Source organism: Channa argus, chromosome 10 (assembly GCF_033026475.1).
Source record: "Channa argus isolate prfri chromosome 10, Channa argus male v1.0, whole genome shotgun sequence".
Classification (NCBI taxonomy): Eukaryota; Metazoa; Chordata; class Actinopteri; order Anabantiformes; family Channidae; genus Channa; species Channa argus.
The window spans coordinates 3,355,549-3,377,746 of record NC_090206.1 but is presented as its reverse complement, the minus strand read 5'-3'; the positions used below and the strand labels follow the sequence as shown (position 1 = coordinate 3,377,746).

At 43.6% G+C, this 22,198-nt stretch overlaps 36 non-coding genes across 36 annotated transcripts; 21 read left to right on the top strand and 15 right to left on the bottom strand.

The window, feature by feature from the left end:
- The first annotated feature begins 287 nt into the window (after nt 1-287).
- trnat-agu (transfer RNA threonine (anticodon AGU)) lies at nt 288-361 on the top strand. Its single transcript has one exon. It is a non-coding gene; the product is annotated as a tRNA-Thr (tRNA).
- A 238-nt stretch (nt 362-599) lies between these two features.
- On the bottom strand, nt 600-673 carry trnat-ugu (transfer RNA threonine (anticodon UGU)). The gene has a single exon. It is a non-coding gene; the product is annotated as a tRNA-Thr (tRNA).
- A 1,071-nt stretch (nt 674-1,744) lies between these two features.
- On the top strand, nt 1,745-1,818 carry trnat-agu (transfer RNA threonine (anticodon AGU)). Its single transcript has one exon. It is a non-coding gene; the product is annotated as a tRNA-Thr (tRNA).
- A 153-nt stretch (nt 1,819-1,971) lies between these two features.
- Nucleotides 1,972-2,053, top strand: trnal-uag (transfer RNA leucine (anticodon UAG)). Its single transcript has one exon. It is a non-coding gene; the product is annotated as a tRNA-Leu (tRNA).
- A 728-nt stretch (nt 2,054-2,781) lies between these two features.
- trnat-ugu (transfer RNA threonine (anticodon UGU)) lies at nt 2,782-2,855 on the bottom strand. The gene has a single exon. It is a non-coding gene; the product is annotated as a tRNA-Thr (tRNA).
- A 326-nt stretch (nt 2,856-3,181) lies between these two features.
- Nucleotides 3,182-3,263, top strand: trnal-aag (transfer RNA leucine (anticodon AAG)). Its single transcript has one exon. It is a non-coding gene; the product is annotated as a tRNA-Leu (tRNA).
- Nucleotides 3,264-3,584: 321 nt separating this feature from the next.
- Nucleotides 3,585-3,658, bottom strand: trnat-cgu (transfer RNA threonine (anticodon CGU)). Its single transcript has one exon. It is a non-coding gene; the product is annotated as a tRNA-Thr (tRNA).
- A 594-nt stretch (nt 3,659-4,252) lies between these two features.
- On the top strand, nt 4,253-4,326 carry trnat-agu (transfer RNA threonine (anticodon AGU)). Its single transcript has one exon. It is a non-coding gene; the product is annotated as a tRNA-Thr (tRNA).
- Nucleotides 4,327-4,564: 238 nt separating this feature from the next.
- trnat-ugu (transfer RNA threonine (anticodon UGU)) lies at nt 4,565-4,638 on the bottom strand. Its single transcript has one exon. It is a non-coding gene; the product is annotated as a tRNA-Thr (tRNA).
- Nucleotides 4,639-5,199: 561 nt separating this feature from the next.
- trnat-agu (transfer RNA threonine (anticodon AGU)) lies at nt 5,200-5,273 on the top strand. Its single transcript has one exon. It is a non-coding gene; the product is annotated as a tRNA-Thr (tRNA).
- Nucleotides 5,274-5,426: 153 nt separating this feature from the next.
- On the top strand, nt 5,427-5,508 carry trnal-uag (transfer RNA leucine (anticodon UAG)). Its single transcript has one exon. It is a non-coding gene; the product is annotated as a tRNA-Leu (tRNA).
- Nucleotides 5,509-6,236: 728 nt separating this feature from the next.
- On the bottom strand, nt 6,237-6,310 carry trnat-ugu (transfer RNA threonine (anticodon UGU)). Its single transcript has one exon. It is a non-coding gene; the product is annotated as a tRNA-Thr (tRNA).
- A 1,345-nt stretch (nt 6,311-7,655) lies between these two features.
- On the top strand, nt 7,656-7,729 carry trnat-agu (transfer RNA threonine (anticodon AGU)). The gene has a single exon. It is a non-coding gene; the product is annotated as a tRNA-Thr (tRNA).
- A 238-nt stretch (nt 7,730-7,967) lies between these two features.
- On the bottom strand, nt 7,968-8,041 carry trnat-ugu (transfer RNA threonine (anticodon UGU)). Its single transcript has one exon. It is a non-coding gene; the product is annotated as a tRNA-Thr (tRNA).
- A 1,071-nt stretch (nt 8,042-9,112) lies between these two features.
- trnat-agu (transfer RNA threonine (anticodon AGU)) lies at nt 9,113-9,186 on the top strand. The gene has a single exon. It is a non-coding gene; the product is annotated as a tRNA-Thr (tRNA).
- A 153-nt stretch (nt 9,187-9,339) lies between these two features.
- trnal-uag (transfer RNA leucine (anticodon UAG)) lies at nt 9,340-9,421 on the top strand. The gene has a single exon. It is a non-coding gene; the product is annotated as a tRNA-Leu (tRNA).
- Nucleotides 9,422-10,149: 728 nt separating this feature from the next.
- Nucleotides 10,150-10,223, bottom strand: trnat-ugu (transfer RNA threonine (anticodon UGU)). The gene has a single exon. It is a non-coding gene; the product is annotated as a tRNA-Thr (tRNA).
- A 326-nt stretch (nt 10,224-10,549) lies between these two features.
- Nucleotides 10,550-10,631, top strand: trnal-aag (transfer RNA leucine (anticodon AAG)). The gene has a single exon. It is a non-coding gene; the product is annotated as a tRNA-Leu (tRNA).
- A 321-nt stretch (nt 10,632-10,952) lies between these two features.
- trnat-cgu (transfer RNA threonine (anticodon CGU)) lies at nt 10,953-11,026 on the bottom strand. The gene has a single exon. It is a non-coding gene; the product is annotated as a tRNA-Thr (tRNA).
- A 594-nt stretch (nt 11,027-11,620) lies between these two features.
- trnat-agu (transfer RNA threonine (anticodon AGU)) lies at nt 11,621-11,694 on the top strand. The gene has a single exon. It is a non-coding gene; the product is annotated as a tRNA-Thr (tRNA).
- Nucleotides 11,695-11,932: 238 nt separating this feature from the next.
- Nucleotides 11,933-12,006, bottom strand: trnat-ugu (transfer RNA threonine (anticodon UGU)). The gene has a single exon. It is a non-coding gene; the product is annotated as a tRNA-Thr (tRNA).
- Nucleotides 12,007-12,567: 561 nt separating this feature from the next.
- Nucleotides 12,568-12,641, top strand: trnat-agu (transfer RNA threonine (anticodon AGU)). Its single transcript has one exon. It is a non-coding gene; the product is annotated as a tRNA-Thr (tRNA).
- A 376-nt stretch (nt 12,642-13,017) lies between these two features.
- trnat-cgu (transfer RNA threonine (anticodon CGU)) lies at nt 13,018-13,091 on the bottom strand. Its single transcript has one exon. It is a non-coding gene; the product is annotated as a tRNA-Thr (tRNA).
- Nucleotides 13,092-13,665: 574 nt separating this feature from the next.
- trnat-agu (transfer RNA threonine (anticodon AGU)) lies at nt 13,666-13,739 on the top strand. Its single transcript has one exon. It is a non-coding gene; the product is annotated as a tRNA-Thr (tRNA).
- Nucleotides 13,740-13,892: 153 nt separating this feature from the next.
- Nucleotides 13,893-13,974, top strand: trnal-uag (transfer RNA leucine (anticodon UAG)). Its single transcript has one exon. It is a non-coding gene; the product is annotated as a tRNA-Leu (tRNA).
- A 728-nt stretch (nt 13,975-14,702) lies between these two features.
- On the bottom strand, nt 14,703-14,776 carry trnat-ugu (transfer RNA threonine (anticodon UGU)). The gene has a single exon. It is a non-coding gene; the product is annotated as a tRNA-Thr (tRNA).
- A 1,838-nt stretch (nt 14,777-16,614) lies between these two features.
- trnal-uag (transfer RNA leucine (anticodon UAG)) lies at nt 16,615-16,696 on the top strand. Its single transcript has one exon. It is a non-coding gene; the product is annotated as a tRNA-Leu (tRNA).
- Nucleotides 16,697-17,016: 320 nt separating this feature from the next.
- trnat-cgu (transfer RNA threonine (anticodon CGU)) lies at nt 17,017-17,090 on the bottom strand. Its single transcript has one exon. It is a non-coding gene; the product is annotated as a tRNA-Thr (tRNA).
- Nucleotides 17,091-17,432: 342 nt separating this feature from the next.
- trnat-ugu (transfer RNA threonine (anticodon UGU)) lies at nt 17,433-17,506 on the bottom strand. Its single transcript has one exon. It is a non-coding gene; the product is annotated as a tRNA-Thr (tRNA).
- Nucleotides 17,507-18,080: 574 nt separating this feature from the next.
- trnat-agu (transfer RNA threonine (anticodon AGU)) lies at nt 18,081-18,154 on the top strand. Its single transcript has one exon. It is a non-coding gene; the product is annotated as a tRNA-Thr (tRNA).
- Nucleotides 18,155-18,307: 153 nt separating this feature from the next.
- Nucleotides 18,308-18,389, top strand: trnal-uag (transfer RNA leucine (anticodon UAG)). Its single transcript has one exon. It is a non-coding gene; the product is annotated as a tRNA-Leu (tRNA).
- Nucleotides 18,390-19,117: 728 nt separating this feature from the next.
- trnat-ugu (transfer RNA threonine (anticodon UGU)) lies at nt 19,118-19,191 on the bottom strand. The gene has a single exon. It is a non-coding gene; the product is annotated as a tRNA-Thr (tRNA).
- A 1,337-nt stretch (nt 19,192-20,528) lies between these two features.
- trnat-agu (transfer RNA threonine (anticodon AGU)) lies at nt 20,529-20,602 on the top strand. The gene has a single exon. It is a non-coding gene; the product is annotated as a tRNA-Thr (tRNA).
- Nucleotides 20,603-20,755: 153 nt separating this feature from the next.
- On the top strand, nt 20,756-20,837 carry trnal-uag (transfer RNA leucine (anticodon UAG)). The gene has a single exon. It is a non-coding gene; the product is annotated as a tRNA-Leu (tRNA).
- A 728-nt stretch (nt 20,838-21,565) lies between these two features.
- trnat-ugu (transfer RNA threonine (anticodon UGU)) lies at nt 21,566-21,639 on the bottom strand. Its single transcript has one exon. It is a non-coding gene; the product is annotated as a tRNA-Thr (tRNA).
- Nucleotides 21,640-21,964: 325 nt separating this feature from the next.
- trnat-agu (transfer RNA threonine (anticodon AGU)) lies at nt 21,965-22,038 on the top strand. Its single transcript has one exon. It is a non-coding gene; the product is annotated as a tRNA-Thr (tRNA).
- The last annotated feature ends 160 nt before the right edge of the window (nt 22,039-22,198 follow it).

Sequence of the window (22,198 nt, the reverse complement as noted above, 5' to 3'; positions counted from 1 at the left end):
AGTAGATGGTGCGTGCAAAAACATCAAGTGATTAAGGCACTCCTGGAAGGAATACACGAGATCTCCAAGACATGGTTTTACCCGCTAGGCCCCAGTACCTACGCCGCACACAAAGAAGTCCAGCGATCAAGGAAGTCTTGTAACTTGATCTCAGGATTTCACGGTTTCACGGATGATCCAGCCACAGAATGGATTGGCATCTTGCTTTTTGCAGACATTGTTTTGTGATCTTCTCTGAGAGTTTACCTTTAGACTGTGTGGCTGAAAATGAAGCCAGCAGCTTCAGTGGCGCTGTGGTTTAGTTGGTTAAAGTGCCTGTCTAGTAAACAGGAGATCCTGGGTTTGAATCCCAGCAGTGCCTGAGCTGACTGTGTCTTTATGCATCTTTTGCCTTTAATTGACTGAACTTTTGCGTTGGGCATTTAGTAGCAAGCGTGGATCTCGTTGTTGTTAGAAGAACCATTTCAAGCATAAAACAACTCCCTTTTTGGCCTTTGCCAACATGACTGTAGCTTTACACATCTTTTGCCTTGAAATGACCAATAAAATTGTACTGGGCATTTAGAAGCAAGCTAGTCATAAGTAGTGTTTATACACAGAGGCACTGCTAGGATTTGAACCCAGAATCTCCTGTTTACAAGACAGGCGCTTTAACCAGCTAAGCCACAGCGCCTCATTTAAAGGATTGCAAATCCCAGAGATTTGCCCATATGTACCGAGAGCCAAAAACGGATGGATGTTAGAGTTGCACCTTCTCCGACAAAACCTCATGGGACGCCGTGTGGAAGTGCACCTTGGTAATGTATGCAACATATCAGAATTGATTCCACATGAACTTTGTTACAGCTTGAAACTGCTAGCACTTGATCTCAATATCTGATCTTGCGAAAATGGCAGTGATAGAAGAACCATTTCAAGCACAAAACAACTCCTTTTATGAACATTGTAGTGTCAAAGTAGATCGTGCGTGCAAAAACATCAAGTGATTAAGGCACTCCTGGAAGGAATACACGAGATCTCCAAGACATGCTTTTACCCGCTAGGCCCCAGTACCTACCCCGCACACAAAGAAGTCCAGCGATCAAGGAAGTCTTGTAACTTGATCTCAGGATTTCACGGATGCGTTGGGCATTTTGTAGCCATCTGACACACAGCGCCTCATTTAAAGGATTTCAAATCCCAGAGAATTGCCCATATGTACCGTGAGCCAAAACCCCAATTATATTTCGATGGATGTTAGAATTGCACCTTCTGCGACAAAACTTCATGGGACGCCGTGTGGAAGTGCACCTTGGTAATGTATGCAAAGGCGTAATCCAACATATCAGAATTGATTACACATGAACTGTGGTACAGCTTGAAACTGCTAGCACTTGATCTCAATATCTGATCTTGCGAAAATGGCAGTGATAGAAGAACCATTTCAAGCACAAAACAACTCCTTTTATGAACATTGTAGTGTCAAAGTAGATGGTGCGTGCAAAAACATCAAGTGATTAAGGCACTCCTGGAAGGAATACACGAGATCTCCAAGACATGCTTTTACCCGCTAGGCCCCAGTACCTACGCCGCACACAAAGAAGTCCAGCGATCAAGGAAGTCTTGTAACTTGATCTCAGGATTTCACGGATGATCCAGCCACAGAATGGAGTGGCATCTTGCTTTTTGCAGACATTGTTTTGTGATCTTCTCTGAGAGTTTACCTTTAGACTGTGTGGCTGAAAATGAAGCCAGAGTCTTGAGTGGCGCTGTGGCTTAGTTGGTTAAAGTGCCTGTCTAGTAAACAGGAGATCCTGGGTTCAAATCCCAGCAGTGCCTGAGCTGACTGTGTCTTTATGCATCTTTTGCCTTTAATTGACTAAACTATTGCGTTGGGCATTTAGTAGCAAGCGTGGATCTCGTTGTCAATTTATCCTACGCGCTTACATGCCTACTGCGTTATTTTTCCCCGAGGCAAAAGCTGCGCCTTGAGGTAGTGTGGCCGAGTGGTCTAAGGCGCGGGATTTAGGCTCCAGTCTCTCAGGAGGTGTGGGTTCAAATCCCACCACTGCCATTTGACACCAGGTGCCTATGGAAAGCACTTCATATAATGATATAGGGTTCTTACCTCTTGCAGGTCATCAATGTTTACTCTTTGTACAATTATGCACAGATGATCAGCTCTTCTAGTTAAGACATCCTCCCTGCTGAGCTTCCTAGCTCGTAACCTGCACGAATGCAACAGAAAAACAAGTGCAGGAAGTGTGGCTGAGTGGTCCAAAGCGCTGGCTTAAGGCTCCAGTCTCTCAGGACAAGTGGAATCCCACCACTGCCATCTGACAACTACAGGCTATCGATTCCATATCTCAAATGAATGGCTTTGTTTGAGACAGGAGTTGACTTATCTGTAGTCTCCACCGCTGGTTGAACAGTGTGAAGCATCAAAAAATCATCTATGGCTAAAGCAACAACATCTTCTGACTTTTTGTGTGAAATTACACAGTTGCTTCTTTATCCCATAATCCCAAAAAAAGCAGTATTACGTGCACTGAAAATGTTGAAACGTGCCAACCTGACAGAGCAATAGAGCAGAGTGGTATAGTGGACCTTGTAGCATTTGATCTCAATATTTGATCTTGCGAAACCGGGAGTGATAGAAGAACCATTTCAAGCATAAAACAACTCCCTTTTTGGCCTTTGCCAACATGACTGTAGCTTTACACATCTTTTGCCTTGAAATGAACAATAAAATTGTACTGGGCATTTAGAAGCAAGCTAGTCATAAGTAGTGTTTATACACAGAGGCACTGCTGGGATTTGAACCCAGGATCTCCTGTTTACAAGACAGGCACTTTAACCAGCTAAGCCACAGCGCCTCATTTAAATGATTTCAAATCCCAGAGAATTGCCCATATGTATCGTGAGCCAAAAACGGATGGATGTTAGAGTTGCACCTTCTGCAACAAAACTTCATGGGACGCCGTGTGGAAGTGCACCTTGGTAATGTATGCAAAGGCGTAATCCAACATGTCAGAATTGATTCCACATGAGCTGACTGTGTCTTTATTCATCTTTTGCTTTTAATTGACTAAACTATTGCGTTGGGCATTTAGTAGCAAGCGTGGATCTCGTTGTCAATTTATCCTACGTGCTCACATGCCTACGGCGTTATTTTTCCCTGTGGCAAAAAGCTGCTTCTTGAGGTAGTGTGGCCGAGTGGTCCAAGGCGCTGGATTAAGGCTCCAGTCTCTCAGGAGGCGTGGGTTCGAATCCCACCACTGCCATTTGACAACTAAAGGCTGTTGATTCCATATCTCAAATGAATGAATTTGTTTAAGACAGGAGTTGACTCATCTGTAGTCTCCACTACAAGTTGAACAGTGTGCAGCATTAAAAAAAAAAAAAATCTATGGCTAAAGAAACAGCATCTTCTGACTTCTTGTGTGAAATTACACAGTTGCTTCTTCATGCCATAATCGGAGAAAAAGAAGTATTATGTGCACTGAAAATGTTGAAAGACAGACACATCTTTTGCCTTGAAATGACCAATGAAATTGTATTGGGCATTCAGAAGAAAGCTAGTCATAAGTGGTGTTTATAGACAGAGGCACTGCTGGGATTTGAACCCAGGATCTCCTGTTTACGAGACAGGCACTTTAACCAGCTAAGCCACAGCGCCTCATTTAAAGGATTTCAAATCCCAGAGAATTGCCCATATGTACCATGAGCCAAAAACCCAATTATATTTCGATGGATGTTAGAGTTGCACCTTCTGCGACAAAACTTCATGGGACGCCATGTGGAAGTGCACCTTGGTAATGTATGCAAAGGCGTAATCCAACATGTCAGAATTGATTACACATGAACTTTGTTACAGCTTGAAACTGCTAGCACTTGATCTCAATATCTGATCTTGCGAAAATGGCAGTGATAGAAGAACCATTTCAAGCACAAAACAACTCCTTTTATGAACATTGTAGTGTCAAAGTAGATGGTGCGTGCAAAAACATCAAGTGATTAAGGCACTCCTGGAAGGAATACACGAGATCTCCAAGACATACTTTTACCCGCTAGGCCCCAGTACCTACGCCGCACACAAAGAAGTCCAGCGATCAAGGAAGTCTTGTAACTTGATCTCAGGATTTCACGGTTTCACGGATGATCCAGCCACAGAATGGATTGGCATCTTGCTTTTTGCAGACATTGTTTTGTGATCTTCTCTGAGAGTTTACCTTTAGACTGTGTGGCTGAAAATGAAGCCAGCAGCTTCAGTGGCGCTGTGGTTTAGTTGGTTAAAGTGCCTGTCTAGTAAACAGGAGATCCTGGGTTCGAATCCCAGCAGTGCCTGAGCTGACTGTGTCTTTATGCATCTTTTGCCTTTAATTGACTGAACTTTTGCGTTGGGCATTTAGTAGCAAGCGTGGATCTCGTTGTTGTTAGAAGAACCATTTCAAGCATAAAACAACTCCCTTTTTGGCCTTTGCCAACATGACTGTAGCTTTACACATCTTTTGCCTTGAAATGACCAATAAAATTGTACTGGGCATTTAGAAGCAAGCTAGTCATAAGTAGTGTTTATACACAGAGGCACTGCTAGGATTTTAACCCAGAATCTCCTGTTTACAAGACAGGCGCTTTAACCAGCTAAGCCACAGCGCCTCATTTAAAGGATTGCAAATCCCAGAGAATTGCCCATATGTACCGAGAGCCAAAAACGGATGGATGTTAGAGTTGCACCTTCTGCGACAAAACCTCATGGGACGCCGTGTGGAAGTGCACCTTGGTAATGTATGCAACATATCAGAATTGATTCCACATGAACTTTGTTACAGCTTGAAACTGCTAGCACTTGATCTCAATATCTGATCTTGCGAAAATGGCAGTGATAGAAGAACCATTTCAAGCACAAAACAACTCCTTTTATGAACATTGTAGTGTCAAAGCAGATCGTGCGTGCAAAAACATCAAGTGATTAAGGCACTCCTGGAAGGAATACACGAGATCTCCAAGACATGGTTTTACCCGCTAGGCCCCAGTACCTACGCCGCACACAAAGAAGTCCAGCGATCAAGGAAGTCTTGTAACTTGATCTCAGGATTTCACGGATGATCCAGCCACAGAATGGAGTGGCATCTTGCTTTTTGCAGACATTGTTTTGTGATCTTCTCTGAGAGTTTACCTTTAGACTGTGTGGCTGAAAATGAAGCCAGAGTCTTGAGTGGCGCTGTGGCTTAGTTGGTTAAAGTGCCTGTCTAGTAAACAGGAGATCCTGGGTTCAAATCCCAGCAGTGCCTGAGCTGACTGTGTCTTTATGCATCTCTTGCCTTTAATTGACTAAACTATTGCGTTGGGCATTTAGTAGCAAGCGTGGATCTCGTTGTCAATTTATCCTGCGTGCTTACATGCCTACTGCGTCATTTTTCCCCGAGGCAAAAGCTGCGCCTTGAGGTAGTGTGGCCGAGTGGTCTAAGGCGCTGGATTTAGGCTCCAGTCTCTCAGGAGGCGTGGGTTCAAATCCCACCACTGCCATTTGACACCAGGTGCATATGGAAAGCACTTCATATAATGATAAAGGGTTCTTACCTCTTGCAGGTCATCAATGTTTACTCTTTGTACAATTATGCACAGATGATCAGCTCTTCTAGTTAAGACATCCTCCCTGCTGAGCTTCCTAGCTCCCAACCTGCACGAATGCAACAGAAAAACATGTGCAGGAAGTGTGGCTGAGTGGTCCAAAGCGCTGGCTTAAGGCTCCAGTCTCTCAGGACAAGTGGAATCCCACCACTGCCATCTGACAACTAGAGGCTATCGATTCCATATCTCAAATGAATGACTTTGTTTGAGACAGGAGTTGACTTATTTGTAGTCTCCACCGCTGGTTGAACAGCGTGAAGCATCAAAAAATCATCTATGGCTAAAGCAACAACATCTTCTGACTTTTTGTGTGAAATTACACAGTTGCTTCTTTATCCCATAATCCCAAAAAAAGCAGTATTACGTGCACTGAAAATGTTGAAACGTGCCAACCTGACAGAGCAATAGAGCAGAGTGGTATAGTGGACCTTGTAGCATTTGATCTCAATATTTGATCTTGCGAAACCGGGAGTGATAGAAGAAGCATTTCAAGCATAAAACAACTCCCTTTTTGGCCGTTGCCAACATGACTGTAGCTTTACACATCTTTTGCCTTGAAATGACCAATAAAATTGTACTGGGCATTTAGAAGCAAGCTAGTCATAAGTAGTGTTTATACACAGAGGCACTGCTGGGATTTGAACCCAGGATCTCCTGTTTACAAGACAGGCACTTTAACCAGCTAAGCCACAGCGCCTCATTTAAAGGATTTCAAATCCCAGAGAATTGCCCATATGTAGATGGTGCGTGCAAAAACATCAAGTGATTAAGGCACTCCTGGAAGGAATACACGAGATCTCCAAGACATGCTTTTACCCGCTAGGCCCCAGTACCTACGCCGCACACAAAGAAGTCCAGCGATCAAGGAAGTCTTGTAACTTGATCTCAGGATTTCACGGATGCGTTGGGCATTTTGTAACAATCTGACACACAGCGCCTCATTTAAAGGATTTCAAATCCCAGAGAATTGCCCATATGTACCGTGAGCCAAAAACCCAATTATATTTCGATGGATGTTAGAGTTGCACCTTCTGCGACAAAACTTCATGGGACGCCATGTGGAAGTGCACCTTGGTAATGTATGCAAAGGCGTAATCCAACATTTCAGAATTGATTCCACATGAACTTTGTTACAGCTTGAAACTGCTAGCACTTGATCTCAATAGCTGATCTTGCGAAAATGGCAGTGATAGAACAACCATTTCAAGCACAAAACAACTCCTTTTATGAACATTGTAGTGTCAAAGTAGATGGTGCGTGCAAAAACATCAAGTGATTAAGGCACTCCTGGAAGGAATACACGAGATCTCCAATACATGCTTTTACCCGCTAGGCCCCAGTACCTACCCCGCACACAAAGAAGTCCAGCGATCAAGGAAGTCTTGTAACTTGATCTCAGGATTTCACGGATGCGTTGGGCATTTTGTAGCCATCTGACACACAGCGCCTCATTTAAAGGATTTCAAATCCCAGAGAATTGCCCATATGTACCGTGAGCCAAAACCCCAATTATATTTCGATGGATGTTAGAATTGCACCTTCTGCGACAAAACTTCATGGGACGCCGTGTGGAAGTGCACCTTGGTAATGTATGCAAAGGCGTAATCCAACATATCAGAATTGATTACACATGAACTGTGGTACAGCTTGAAACTGCTAGCACTTTATCTCAATATCTGATCTTGCGAAAATGGCAGTGATAGAAGAACCATTTCAAGCACAAAACAACTCCTTTTATGAACATTGTAGTGTCAAAGTAGATGGTGCGTGCAAAAACATCAAGTGATTAAGGCACTCCTGGAAGGAATACACGAGATCTCCAAGACATGGTTTTACCCGCTAGGCCCCAGTACCTACGCCGCACACAAAGAAGTCCAGCGATCAAGGAAGTCTTGTAACTTGATCTCAGGATTTCACGGTTTCACGGATGATCCAGCCACAGAATGGATTGGCATCTTGCTTTTTGCAGACATTGTTTTGTGATCTTCTCTGAGAGTTTACCTTTAGACTGTGTGGCTGAAAATGAAGCCAGCAGCTTCAGTGGCGCTGTGGTTTAGTTGGTTAAAGTGCCTGTCTAGTAAACAGGAGATCCTGGGTTTGAATCCCAGCAGTGCCTGAGCTGACTGTGTCTTTATGCATCTTTTGCCTTTAATTGACTGAACTTTTGCGTTGGGCATTTAGTAGCAAGCGTGGATCTCGTTGTTGTTAGAAGAACCATTTCAAGCATAAAACAACTCCCTTTTTGGCCTTTGCCAACATGACTGTAGCTTTACACATCTTTTGCCTTGAAATGACCAATAAAATTGTACTGGGCATTTAGAAGCAAGCTAGTCATAAGTAGTGTTTATACACAGAGGCACTGCTAAGATTTGAACCCAGAATCTCCTGTTTACAAGACAGGCGCTTTAACCAGCTAAGCCACAGCGCCTCATTTAAAGGATTGCAAATCCCAGAGAATTGCCCATATGTACCGAGAGCCAAAAACGGATGGATGTTAGAGTTGCACCTTCTCCGACAAAACCTCATGGGACGCCGTGTGGAAGTGCACCTTGGTAATGTATGCAACATATCAGAATTGATTCCACATGAACTTTGTTACAGCTTGAAACTGCTAGCACTTGATCTCAATATCTGATCTTGCGAAAATGGCAGTGATAGAAGAACCATTTCAAGCACAAAACAACTCCTTTTATGAACATTGTAGTGTCAAAGTAGATCGTGCGTGCAAAAACATCAAGTGATTAAGGCACTCCTGGAAGGAATACACGAGATCTCCAAGACATGCTTTTACCCGCTAGGCCCCAGTACCTACCCCGCACACAAAGAAGTCCAGCGATCAAGGAAGTCTTGTAACTTGATCTCAGGATTTCACGGATGCGTTGGGCATTTTGTAGCCATCTGACACACAGCGCCTCATTTAAAGGATTTCAAATCCCAGAGAATTGCCCATATGTACCGTGAGCCAAAACCCCAATTATATTTCGATGGATGTTAGAATTGCACCTTCTGCGACAAAACTTCATGGGACGCCGTGTGGAAGTGCACCTTGGTAATGTATGCAAAGGCGTAATCCAACATATCAGAATTGATTACACATGAACTGTGGTACAGCTTGAAACTGCTAGCACTTGATCTCAATATCTGATCTTGCGAAAATGGCAGTGATAGAAGAACCATTTCAAGCACAAAACAACTCCTTTTATGAACATTGTAGTGTCAAAGTAGATGGTGCGTGCAAAAACATCAAGTGATTAAGGCACTCCTGGAAGGAATACACGAGATCTCCAAGACATGCTTTTACCCGCTAGGCCCCAGTACCTACGCCGCACACAAAGAAGTCCAGCGATCAAGGAAGTCTTGTAACTTGATCTCAGGATTTCACGGATGATCCAGCCACAGAATGGAGTGGCATCTTGCTTTTTGCAGACATTGTTTTGTGATCTTCTCTGAGAGTTTACCTTTAGACTGTGTGGCTGAAAATGAAGCCAGAGTCTTGAGTGGCGCTGTGGCTTAGTTGGTTAAAGTGCCTGTCTAGTAAACAGGAGATCCTGGGTTCAAATCCCAGCAGTGCCTGAGCTGACTGTGTCTTTATGCATCTTTTGCCTTTAATTGACTAAACTATTGCGTTGGGCATTTAGTAGCAAGCGTGGATCTCGTTGTCAATTTATCCTACGCGCTTACATGCCTACTGCGTTATTTTTCCCCGAGGCAAAAGCTGCGCCTTGAGGTAGTGTGGCCGAGTGGTCTAAGGCGCGGGATTTAGGCTCCAGTCTCTCAGGAGGTGTGGGTTCAAATCCCACCACTGCCATTTGACACCAGGTGCCTATGGAAAGCACTTCATATAATGATATAGGGTTCTTACCTCTTGCAGGTCATCAATGTTTACTCTTTGTACAATTATGCACAGATGATCAGCTCTTCTAGTTAAGACATCCTCCCTGCTGAGCTTCCTAGCTCGTAACCTGCACGAATGCAACAGAAAAACAAGTGCAGGAAGTGTGGCTGAGTGGTCCAAAGCGCTGGCTTAAGGCTCCAGTCTCTCAGGACAAGTGGAATCCCACCACTGCCATCTGACAACTACAGGCTATCGATTCCATATCTCAAATGAATGACTTTGTTTGAGACAGGAGTTGACTTATCTGTAGTCTCCACCGCTGGTTGAACAGTGTGAAGCATCAAAAAATCATCTATGGCTAAAGCAACAACATCTTCTGACTTTTTGTGTGAAATTACACAGTTGCTTCTTTATCCCATAATCCCAAAAAAAGCAGTATTACGTGCACTGAAAATGTTGAAACGTGCCAACCTGACAGAGCAATAGAGCAGAGTGGTATAGTGGACCTTGTAGCATTTGATCTCAATATTTGATCTTGCGAAACCGGGAGTGATAGAAGAACCATTTCAAGCATAAAACAACTCCCTTTTTGGCCTTTGCCAACATGACTGTAGCTTTACACATCTTTTGCCTTGAAATGAACAATAAAATTGTACTGGGCATTTAGAAGCAAGCTAGTCATAAGTAGTGTTTATACACAGAGGCACTGCTGGGATTTGAACCCAGGATCTCCTGTTTACAAGACAGGCACTTTAACCAGCTAAGCCACAGCGCCTCATTTAAATGATTTCAAATCCCAGAGAATTGCCCATATGTATCGTGAGCCAAAAACGGATGGATGTTAGAGTTGCACCTTCTGCAACAAAACTTCATGGGACGCCGTGTGGAAGTGCACCTTGGTAATGTATGCAAAGGCGTAATCCAACATGTCAGAATTGATTCCACATGAGCTGACTGTGTCTTTATTCATCTTTTGCTTTTAATTGACTAAACTATTGCGTTGGGCATTTAGTAGCAAGCGTGGATCTCGTTGTCAATTTATCCTACGTGCTCACATGCCTACGGCGTTATTTTTCCCTGTGGCAAAAAGCTGCTTCTTGAGGTAGTGTGGCCGAGTGGTCCAAGGCGCTGGATTAAGGCTCCAGTCTCTCAGGAGGCGTGGGTTCGAATCCCACCACTGCCATTTGACAACTAAAGGCTGTTGATTCCATATCTCAAATGAATGAATTTGTTTAAGACAGGAGTTGACTCATCTGTAGTCTCCACTACAAGTTGAACAGTGTGCAGCATTAAAAAAAAAAAAAATCTATGGCTAAAGAAACAGCATCTTCTGACTTCTTGTGTGAAATTACACAGTTGCTTCTTCATGCCATAATCGGAGAAAAAGAAGTATTATGTGCACTGAAAATGTTGAAAGACAGACACATCTTTTGCCTTGAAATGACCAATGAAATTGTATTGGGCATTCAGAAGAAAGCTAGTCATAAGTGGTGTTTATAGACAGAGGCACTGCTGGGATTTGAACCCAGGATCTCCTGTTTACGAGACAGGCACTTTAACCAGCTAAGCCACAGCGCCTCATTTAAAGGATTTCAAATCCCAGAGAATTGCCCATATGTACCATGAGCCAAAAACCCAATTATATTTCGATGGATGTTAGAGTTGCACCTTCTGCGACAAAACTTCATGGGACGCCATGTGGAAGTGCACCTTGGTAATGTATGCAAAGGCGTAATCCAACATGTCAGAATTGATTACACATGAACTTTGTTACAGCTTGAAACTGCTAGCACTTGATCTCAATATCTGATCTTGCGAAAATGGCAGTGATAGAAGAACCATTTCAAGCACAAAACAACTCCTTTTATGAACATTGTAGTGTCAAAGTAGATGGTGCGTGCAAAAACATCAAGTGATTAAGGCACTCCTGGAAGGAATACACGAGATCTCCAAGACATACTTTTACCCGCTAGGCCCCAGTACCTACGCCGCACACAAAGAAGTCCAGCGATCAAGGAAGTCTTGTAACTTGATCTCAGGATTTCACGGTTTCACGGATGATCCAGCCACAGAATGGATTGGCATCTTGCTTTTTGCAGACATTGTTTTGTGATCTTCTCTGAGAGTTTACCTTTAGACTGTGTGGCTGAAAATGAAGCCAGCAGCTTCAGTGGCGCTGTGGTTTAGTTGGTTAAAGTGCCTGTCTAGTAAACAGGAGATCCTGGGTTCGAATCCCAGCAGTGCCTGAGCTGACTGTGTCTTTATGCATCTTTTGCCTTTAATTGACTGAACTTTTGCGTTGGGCATTTAGTAGCAAGCGTGGATCTCGTTGTTGTTAGAAGAACCATTTCAAGCATAAAACAACTCCCTTTTTGGCCTTTGCCAACATGACTGTAGCTTTACACATCTTTTGCCTTGAAATGACCAATAAAATTGTACTGGGCATTTAGAAGCAAGCTAGTCATAAGTAGTGTTTATACACAGAGGCACTGCTAGGATTTTAACCCAGAATCTCCTGTTTACAAGACAGGCGCTTTAACCAGCTAAGCCACAGCGCCTCATTTAAAGGATTGCAAATCCCAGAGAATTGCCCATATGTACCGAGAGCCAAAAACGGATGGATGTTAGAGTTGCACCTTCTGCGACAAAACCTCATGGGACGCCGTGTGGAAGTGCACCTTGGTAATGTATGCAACATATCAGAATTGATTCCACATGAACTTTGTTACAGCTTGAAACTGCTAGCACTTGATCTCAATATCTGATCTTGCGAAAATGGCAGTGATAGAAGAACCATTTCAAGCACAAAACAACTCCTTTTATGAACATTGTAGTGTCAAAGCAGATCGTGCGTGCAAAAACATCAAGTGATTAAGGCACTCCTGGAAGGAATACACGAGATCTCCAAGACATGCTTTTACCCGCTAGGCCCCAGTACCTACGCCGCACACAAAGAAGTCCAGCGATCAAGGAAGTCTTGTAACTTGATCTCAGGATTTCACGGATGATCCAGCCACAGAATGGAGTGGCATCTTGCTTTTTGCAGACATTGTTTTGTGATCTTCTCTGAGAGTTTACCTTTAGACTGTGTGGCTGAAAATGAAGCCAGAGTCTTGAGTGGCGCTGTGGCTTAGTTGGTTAAAGTGCCTGTCTAGTAAACAGGAGATCCTGGGTTCAAATCCCAGCAGTGCCTGAGCTGACTGTGTCCTTACCCGCTAGGCCCCAGTACCTATGCCGCAGGTACTGCCATTTGACAACTAAAGGCTATTGATTCCATATCTCAAATGAATGACTTTGTTTAAGACAGGAGTTGACTCATCTGTAGTCTCCACCGCAGGTTGAACAGTGTGCAGCATTAAAAAAAAAAAAATCTATGGCTAAAGAAACAGCATCTTCTGACTTTTTGTGTGAAATTACACAGTTGCTTCTTCATGCCATAATCGGAGAAAAAGAAGTATTATGTGCACTGAAAATGTTGAAAGGCAGACACATCTTTTGCCTTGAAATGACCAATGAAATTGTATTTGGCATTCAGAAGAAAGCTAGTCATAAGTGGTGTTTATAGACAGAGGCACTGCTGGGATTTGAACCCAGGATCTCCTGTTTACGAGACAGGCACTTTAACCAGCTAAGCCACAGCGCCTCATTTAAAGGATTTCAAATCCCAGAGAATTGCCCATATGTACCGTGAGCCAAAAACGGATGGATGTTAGAGTTGCACCTTCTGCGACAAAACTTCATGGGACGCCGTGTGGAAGTGCACCTTGGTAATGTATGCAAAGGCGTAATCCAACATATCAGAATTGATTACACATGAACTTTGGTACAGCTTGAAACTGCTAGCACTTGATCTCAATATCTGATCTTGCAAAAATGGCAGTGATAGAAGAACCATTTCAAGCACAAAACAACTCCTTTTATGAACATTGTAGTGTCAAAGTAGATGGTGCGTGCAAAAACATCAAGTGATTAAGGCACTCCTGGAAGGAATACACGAGATCTCCAAGACATGGTTTTACCCGCTAGGCCCCAGTACCTACGCCGCACACAAAGAAGTCCAGCGATCAAGGAAGTCTTGTAACTTGATCTCAGGATTTCACGGATGATCCAGCCACAGAATGGAGTGGCATCTTGCTTTTTGCAGACATTGTTTTGTGATCTTCTCTGAGAGTTTACCTTTAGACTGTGTGGCTGAAAATGAAGCCAGAGTCTTGAGTGGCGCTGTGGCTTAGTTGGTTAAAGTGCCTGTCTAGTAAACAGGAGATCCTGGGTTCAAATCCCAGCAGTGCCTGAGCTGACTGTGTCTTTATGCATCTTTTGCCTTTAATTGACTAAACTATTGCGTTGGGCATTTAGTAGCAAGCGTGGATCTCGTTGTCAATTTATCCTGCGTGCTTACATGCCTACTGCGTCATTTTTCCCCGAGGCAAAAGCTGCGCCTTGAGGTAGTGTGGCCGAGTGGTCTAAGGCGCTGGATTTAGGCTCCAGTCTCTCAGGAGGCGTGGGTTCAAATCCCACCACTGCCATTTGACACCAGGTGCATATGGAAAGCACTTCTTATAATGATAAAGGGTTCTTACCTCTTGCAGGTCATCAATGTTTACTCTTTGTACAATTATGCACAGATGATCAGCTCTTCTAGTTAAGACATCCTCCCTGCTGAGCTTCCTAGCTCCTAACCTGCACGAATGCAACAGAAAAACATGTGCAGGAAGTGTGGCTGAGTGGTCCAAAGCGCTTGCTTAAGGCTCCAGTCTCTCAGGACAAGTGGAATCCCACCACTGCCATCTGACAACTAGAGGCTATCGATTCCATATCTCAAATGAATGACTTTGTTTGAGACAGGAGTTGACTTATTTGTAGTCTCCACCGCTGGTTGAACAGCGTGAAGCATCAAAAAATCATCTATGGCTAAAGCAACAACATCTTCTGACTTTTTGTGTGAAATTACACAGTTGCTTCTTTATCCCATAATCCCAAAAAAAGCAGTATTACGTGCACTGAAAATGTTGAAACGTGCCAACCTGACAGAGCAATAGAGCAGAGTGGTATAGTGGACCTTGTAGCATTTGATCTCAATATTTGATCTTGCGAAACCGGGAGTGATAGAAGAAGCATTTCAAGCATAAAACAACTCCCTTTTTGGCCGTTGCCAACATGACTGTAGCTTTACACATCTTTTGCCTTGAAATGACCAATAAAATTGTACTGGGCATTTAGAAGCAAGCTAGTCATAAGTAGTGTTTATACACAGAGGCACTGCTGGGATTTGAACCCAGGATCTCCTGTTTACAAGACAGGCACTTTAACCAGCTAAGCCACAGCGCCTCATTTAAAGGATTTCAAATCCCAGAGAATTGCCCATATGTAGATGGTGCGTGCAAAAACATCAAGTGATTAAGGCACTCCTGGAAGGAATACACGAGATCTCCAAGACATGCTTTTACCCGCTAGGCCCCAGTACCTACGCCGCACACAAAGAAGTCCAGCGATCAAGGAAGTCTTGTAACTTGATCTCAGGATTTCACGGATGCGTTGGGCATTTTGTAACAATCTGACACACAGCGCCTCATTTAAAGGATTTCAAATCCCAGAGAATTGCCCATATGTACCGTGAGCCAAAAACCCAATTATATTTCGATGGATGTTAGAGTTGCACCTTCTGCGACAAAACTTCATGGGACGCCATGTGGAAGTGCACCTTGGTAATGTATGCAAAGGCGTAATCCAACATTTCAGAATTGATTCCACATGAACTTTGTTACAGCTTGAAACTGCTAGCACTTGATCTCAATAGCTGATCTTGCGAAAATGGCAGTGATAGAACAACCATTTCAAGCACAAAACAACTCCTTTTATGAACATTGTAGTGTCAAAGTAGATGGTGCGTGCAAAAACATCAAGTGATTAAGGCACTCCTGGAAGGAATACACGAGATCTCCAAGACATGCTTTTACCCGCTAGGCCCCAGTACCTACGCCGCACACAAAGAAGTCCAGCGATCAAGGAAGTCTTGTAACTTGATCTCAGGATTTCACGGATGCGTTGGGCATTTTGTAGCCATCTGACACACAGCGCCTCATTTAAAGGATTTCAAATCCCAGAAAATTGCCCATATGTACCGTGAGCCAAAAACCCAATTATATTTCGATGGATGTTAGAGTTGCACCTTCTGCGACAAAACTTCATGGGACGCCATGTGGAAGTGCACCTTGGTAATGTATGCAAAGGCGTAATCCAACATGTCAGAATTGATTCCACATGAACTTTGTTACAACTTGAAACTGCTAGCACTTGATCTCAATAGCTGATCTTGCGAAAATGGCAGTGATAGAACAACCATTTCAAGCACAAAACAACTCCTTTTATGAACATTGTAGTGTCAAAGTAGATGGTGCGTGCAAAAACATCAAGTGATTAAGGCACTCCTGGAAGGAATACACGAGATCTCCAATACATGCTTTTACCCGCTAGGCCCCAGTACCTACCCCGCACACAAAGAAGTCCAGCGATCAAGGAAGTCTTGTAACTTGATCTCAGGATTTCACGGATGCGTTGGGCATTTTGTAGCCATCTGACACACAGCGCCTCATTTAAAGGATTTCAAATCCCAGAGAATTGCCCATATGTACCGTGAGCCAAAACCCCAATTATATTTCGATGGATGTTAGAATTGCACCTTCTGCGACAAAACTTCATGGGACGCCGTGTGGAAGTGCACCTTGGTAATGTATGCAAAGGCGTAATCCAACATATCAGAATTGATTACACATGAACTGTGGTACAGCTTGAAACTGCTAGCACTTTATCTCAATATCTGATCTTGCGAAAATGGCAGTGATAGAAGAACCATTTCAAGCACAAAACAACTCCTTTTATGAACATTGTAGTGTCAAAGTAGATGGTGCGTGCAAAAACATCAAGTGATTAAGGCACTCCTGGAAGGAATACACGAGATCTCCAAGACATGCTTTTACCCGCTAGGCCCCAGTACCTACGCCGCACACAAAGAAGTCCAGCGATCAAGGAAGTCTTGTAACTTGATCTCAGGATTTCACGGATGCGTTGGGCATTTAGTAGCAAGCGTGGATCTCGTTGTCAATTTATCCTACGCGCTTACATGCCTACGGCGTTATTTTTCCCCGGGGCAAAAAGCTGCGCCTTGAGGTAGTGTGGCTGACTGGTCTAAGACGCTGGATTTAGGCTCCAGTCTCTCAGGAGGCGTGGGTTCGAATCCCACCACTGCCATTTGACAACTAAAGGCTATTGATTCCATATCTCAAATAATTGACTTTGTTTAAGACAGGAGTTGACTCATCTGTGGTCTCCACCGCAGGTTGAACAGTGTGCAGCATTAAAAAAAGAAAAATCTATGGCTAAAGAAACAGCATCTTCTGACTTTTTGTGTGAAATTACACAGTTGCTTCTTCATGCCATAATCGGAGAAAAAGAAGTATTATGTGCACTGAAAATGTTGAAAGGCAGACACATCTTTTGCCTTGAAATGACCAATGAAATTGTATTGGGCATTCAGAAGAAAGCTAGTCATAAGTGGTTTTTATAGACAGAGGCACTGCTGGGATTTGAACCCAGGATCTCCTGTTTACGAGACAGGCACTTTAACCAGCTAAGCCACAGCGCGTCATTTAAAGGATTTCAAATCCCAGAGAATGTGTGTGTGGTTTAGTTGGTTAAAGTGCCTGTCTAGTAAACAGGAGATCCTGGGTTCGAATCCCAGCAGTGCCTGAGCTGACTGTGTCTTTATGCATCTTTTGCCTTTAATTGACTGAACTTTTGCGTTGGGCATTTAGTAGCAAGCGTGGATCTCGTTGTTGTTAGAAGAACCATTTCAAGCATAAAACAACTCCCTTTTTGGCCTTTGCCAACATGACTGTAGCTTTACACATCTTTTGCCTTGAAATGACCAATAAAATTGTACTGGGCATTTAGAAGCAAGCTAGTCATAAGTAGTGTTTATACACAGAGGCACTGCTAGGATTTGAACCCAGGATCTCCTGTTTACAAGACAGGCGCTTTAACCAGCTAAGCCAAAGCGCCTCATTTAAACGATTTCAAATCCCAGAGAATTGCCCATATGTACCGTGAGCCAAAAACGGATGGATGTTAGAGTTGCACATTCTGCGACAAAACTTCATGGGACGCCATGTGGAAGTGCACCTTGGTAATGTATGCAAAGGCGTAATCCAACATGTCAGAATTGATTCGACATGAACTTTGTTACAGCTTGAAACTGCTAGCACTTGATCTCAATAGCTGATCTTGCGAAAATGGCAGTGATAGAACAACCATTTCAAGCACAAAACAACTCCTTTTATGAACATTGTAGTGTCAAAGTAGATGGTGCGTGCAAAAACATCAAGTGATTAAGGCACTCCTGGAAGGAATACACGAGATCTCCAAGACATGCTTTTACCCGCTAGGCCCCAGTACCTACGCCGCACACAAAGAAGTCCAGCGATCAAGGAAGTCTTGTAACTTGATCTCAGGATTTCACGGATGATCCAGCCACAGAATGGAGTGGCATCTTGCTTTTTGCAGACATTGTTTTGTGATCTTCTCTGAGAGTTTACCTTTAGACTGTGTGGCTGAAAATGAAGCCAGAGTCTTGAGTGGCGCTGTGGCTTAGTTGGTTAAAGTGCCTGTCTAGTAAACAGGAGATCCTGGGTTCAAATCCCAGCAGTGCCTGAGCTGTCTGTGTCTTTATGCATCTTTTGCCTTTAATTGACTAAACTATTGCGTTGGGCATTTAGTAGCAAGCGTGGATCTCGTTGTCAATTTATCCTGCGCGCTTACATGCCTACTGCGTTATTTTTCCCCGAGGCAAAAGCTGCGTCTTGAGGTAGTGTGGCCGAGTGGTCTAAGGCGCTGGATTTAGGCTCCAGTCTCTCAGGAGGCGTGGGTTCAAATCCCACCACTGCCATTTGACACCAGGTGCATATGGAAAGCACTTCTTATAATGATAAAGGGTTCTTACCTCTTGCAGGTCATCAATGTTTACTCTTTGTACAATTATGCACAGATGATCAGCTCTTCTAGTTAAGACATCCTCCCTGCTGAGCTTCCTAGCTCGTAACCTGCACGAATGCAACAGAAAAACAAGTGCAGGAAGTGTGGCTGAGTGGTCCAAAGCGCTGGCTGAAGGCTCCAGTCTCTCAGGACAAGTGGAATCCCACCACTGCCATCTGACAACTAGAGGCTATCGATTCCATATCTCAAATGAATGACTTTGTTTGAGACAGGAGTTGACTTATTTGTAGTCTCCACCGCTGGTTGAACAGCGTGAAGCATCAAAAAATCATCTATGGCTAAAGCAACAACATCTTCTGACTTTTTGTGTGAAATTACACAGTTGCTTCTTTATCCCATAATCCCAAAAAAAGCAGTATTACGTGCACTGAAAATGTTGAAACGTGCCAACCTGACAGAGCAATAGAGCAGAGTGGTATAGTGGACCTTGTAGCATTTGATCTCAATATTTGATCTTGCGAAACCGGGAGTGATAGAAGAAGCATTTCAAGCATAAAACAACTCCCTTTTTGGCCGTTGCCAACATGACTGTAGCTTTACACATCTTTTGCCTTGAAATGACCAATAAAATTGTACTGGGCATTTAGAAGCAAGCTAGTCATAAGTAGTGTTTATACACAGAGGCACTGCTGGGATTTGAACCCAGGATCTCCTGTTTACAAGACAGGCACTTTAACCAGCTAAGCCACAGCGCCTCATTTAAAGGATTTCAAATCCCAGAGAATTGCCCATATGTAGATGGTGCGTGCAAAAACATTAAGTGATTAAGGCACTCCTGGAAGGAATACACGAGATCTCCAAGACATGCTTTTACCCGCTAGGCCCCAGTACCTACGCCGCACACAAAGAAGTCCAGCGATCAAGGAAGTCTTGTAACTTGATCTCAGGATTTCACGGATGCGTTGGGCATGTTGTAACAATCTGACACACAGCGCCTCATTTAAAGGATTTCAAATCCCAGAGAATTGCCCATATGTACCGTGAGCCAAAAACCCAATTATATTTCGATGGATGTTAGAGTTGCACCTTCTGCGACAAAACTTCATGGGACGCCATGTGGAAGTGCACCTTGGTAATGTATGCAAAGGCGTAATCCAACATGTCAGAATTGATTCCACATGAACTTTGTTACAGCTTGAAACTGCTAGCACTTGATCTCAATGTCTGATCTTGCGAAAATGGCAGTGATAGAACAACCATTTCAAGCACAAAACAACTCCTTTTATGAACATTGTAGTGGCAAAGTAGATGGTGCGTGCAAAAACATCAAGTGATTAAGGCACTCCTGGAAGTAATACACGGGATCTCCAATACATGCTTTTACCCGCTAGGCCCCAGTACCTACGCCGCACACAAAGAAGTCCAGCGATCAAGGAAGTCTTGTAACTTGATCTCAGGATTTCACGGATGCGTTGGGCATTTTGTAGCCATCTGACACACAGCGCCTCATTTAAAGGATTTCAAATCCCAGAAAATTGCCCATATGTACCGTGAGCCAAAAACCCAATTATATTTCGATGGATGTTAGAGTTGCACCTTCTGCGACAAAACTTCATGGGACGCCATGTGGAAGTGCACCTTGGTAATGTATGCAAAGGCGTAATCCAACATGTCAGAAATGATTCCACATGAACTTTGTTACAACTTGAAACTGCTAGCACTTGATCTCAATAGCTGATCTTGCGAAAATGGCAGTGATAGAACAACCATTTCAAGCACAAAACAACTCCTTTTATGAACATTGTAGTGTCAAAGTAGATGGTGCGTGCAAAAACATCAAGTGATTAAGGCACTCCTGGAAGGAATACACGAGATCTCCAAGACATGCTTTTACCCGCTAGGCCCCAGTACCTACGCCGCACACAAAGAAGTCCAGCGATCAAGGAAGTCTTGTAACTTGATCTCAGGATTTCACGGATGATCCAGCCACAGAATGGAGTGGCATCTTGCTTTTTGCAGACATTGTTTTGTGATCTTCTCTGAGAGTTTACCTTTAGACTGTGTGGCTGAAAATGAAGCCAGAGTCTTGAGTGGCGCTGTGGCTTAGTTGGTTAAAGTGCCTGTCTAGTAAACAGGAGATCATGGGTTCAAATCCCAGCAGTGCCTGAGCTGACTGTGTCTTTATGCATCTTTTGCCTTTAATTGACTAAACTATTGCGTTGGGCATTTAGTAGCAAGCGTGGATCTCGTTGTCAATTTATCCTGCGCGCTTACATGCCTACTGCGTTATTTTTCCCCGAGGCAAAAGCTGCGCCTTGAGGTAGTGTGGCCGAGTGGTCTAAGGCGCTGGATTTAGGCTCCAGTCTCTCAGGAGGCGTGGGTTCAAATCCCACCACTGCCATTTGACACCAGGTGCATATGGAAAGCACTTCTTATAATGATAAAGGGTTCTTACCTCTTGCAGGTCATCAATGTTTACTCTTTGTACAATTATGCACAGATGATCAGCTCTTCTAGTTAAGACATCCTCCCTGCTGAGCTTCCTAGCTCGTAACCTGCACGAATGCAACAGAAAAACATGTGCAGGAAGTGTGGCTGAGTGGTCCAAAGCGCTGGCTTAAGGCTCCAGTCTCTCAGGACAAGTGGAATCCCACCACTACCATCTGACAACTAGAGGCTATCGATTCCATATCTCAAATGAATGACTTTGTTTGAGACAGGAGTTGACTTATTTGTAGTCTCCACCGCTGGTTGAACAGCGTGAAGCATCAAAAAATCATCTATGGCTAAAGCAACAACATCTTCTGACTTTTTGTGTGAAATTACACAGTTGCTTCTTTATCCCATAATCCCAAAAAAAGCAGTATTACGTGCACTGAAAATGTTGAAACGTGCCAACCTGACAGAGCAATAGAGCAGAGTGGTATAGTGGACCTTGTAGCATTTGATCTCAATATTTGATCTTGCGAAACCGGGAGTGATAGAAGAAGCATTTCAAGCATAAAACAACTCCCTTTTTGGCCGTTGCCAACATGACTGTAGCTTTACACATCTTTTGCCTTGAAATGACCAATAAAATTGTACTGGGCATTTAGAAGCAAGCTAGTCATAAGTAGTGTTTATACACAGAGGCACTGCTGGGATTTGAACCCAGGATCTCCTGTTTACAAGACAGGCACTTTAACCAGCTAAGCCACAGCGCCTCATTTAAAGGATTTCAAATCCCAGAGAATTGCCCATATGTAGATGGTGCGTGCAAAAACATCAAGTGATTAAGGCACTCCTGGAAGGAATACACGAGATCTCCAAGACATGCTTTTACCCGCTAGGCCCCAGTACCTACGCCGCACACAAAGAAGTCCAGCGATCAAGGAAGTCTTGTAACTTGATCTCAGGATTTCACGGTTTCACGGATGATCCAGCCACAGAATGGATTGGCATCTTGCTTTTTGCAGACATTGTTTTGTGATCTTCTCTGAGAGTTTACCTTTAGACTGTGTGGCTTAAAATGAAGCCAGCAGCTTGAGTGGCGCTGTGGCTTAGTTGGTTAAAGTGCCTGTCTAGTAAACAGGAGATCCTGGGTTCGAATCCCAGCAGTGCCTGAGCTGACTGTGTATTTATGCATCTTTTGCCTTTAATTGACTGAACTTTTGCGTTGGGCATTTAGTAGCAAGCGTGGATCTCGTTGTTGTTAGGAGAACCATTTCAAGCATAAAACAACTCCCTTTTTGGCCTTTGCCTACATGACTGTATCTTTACACA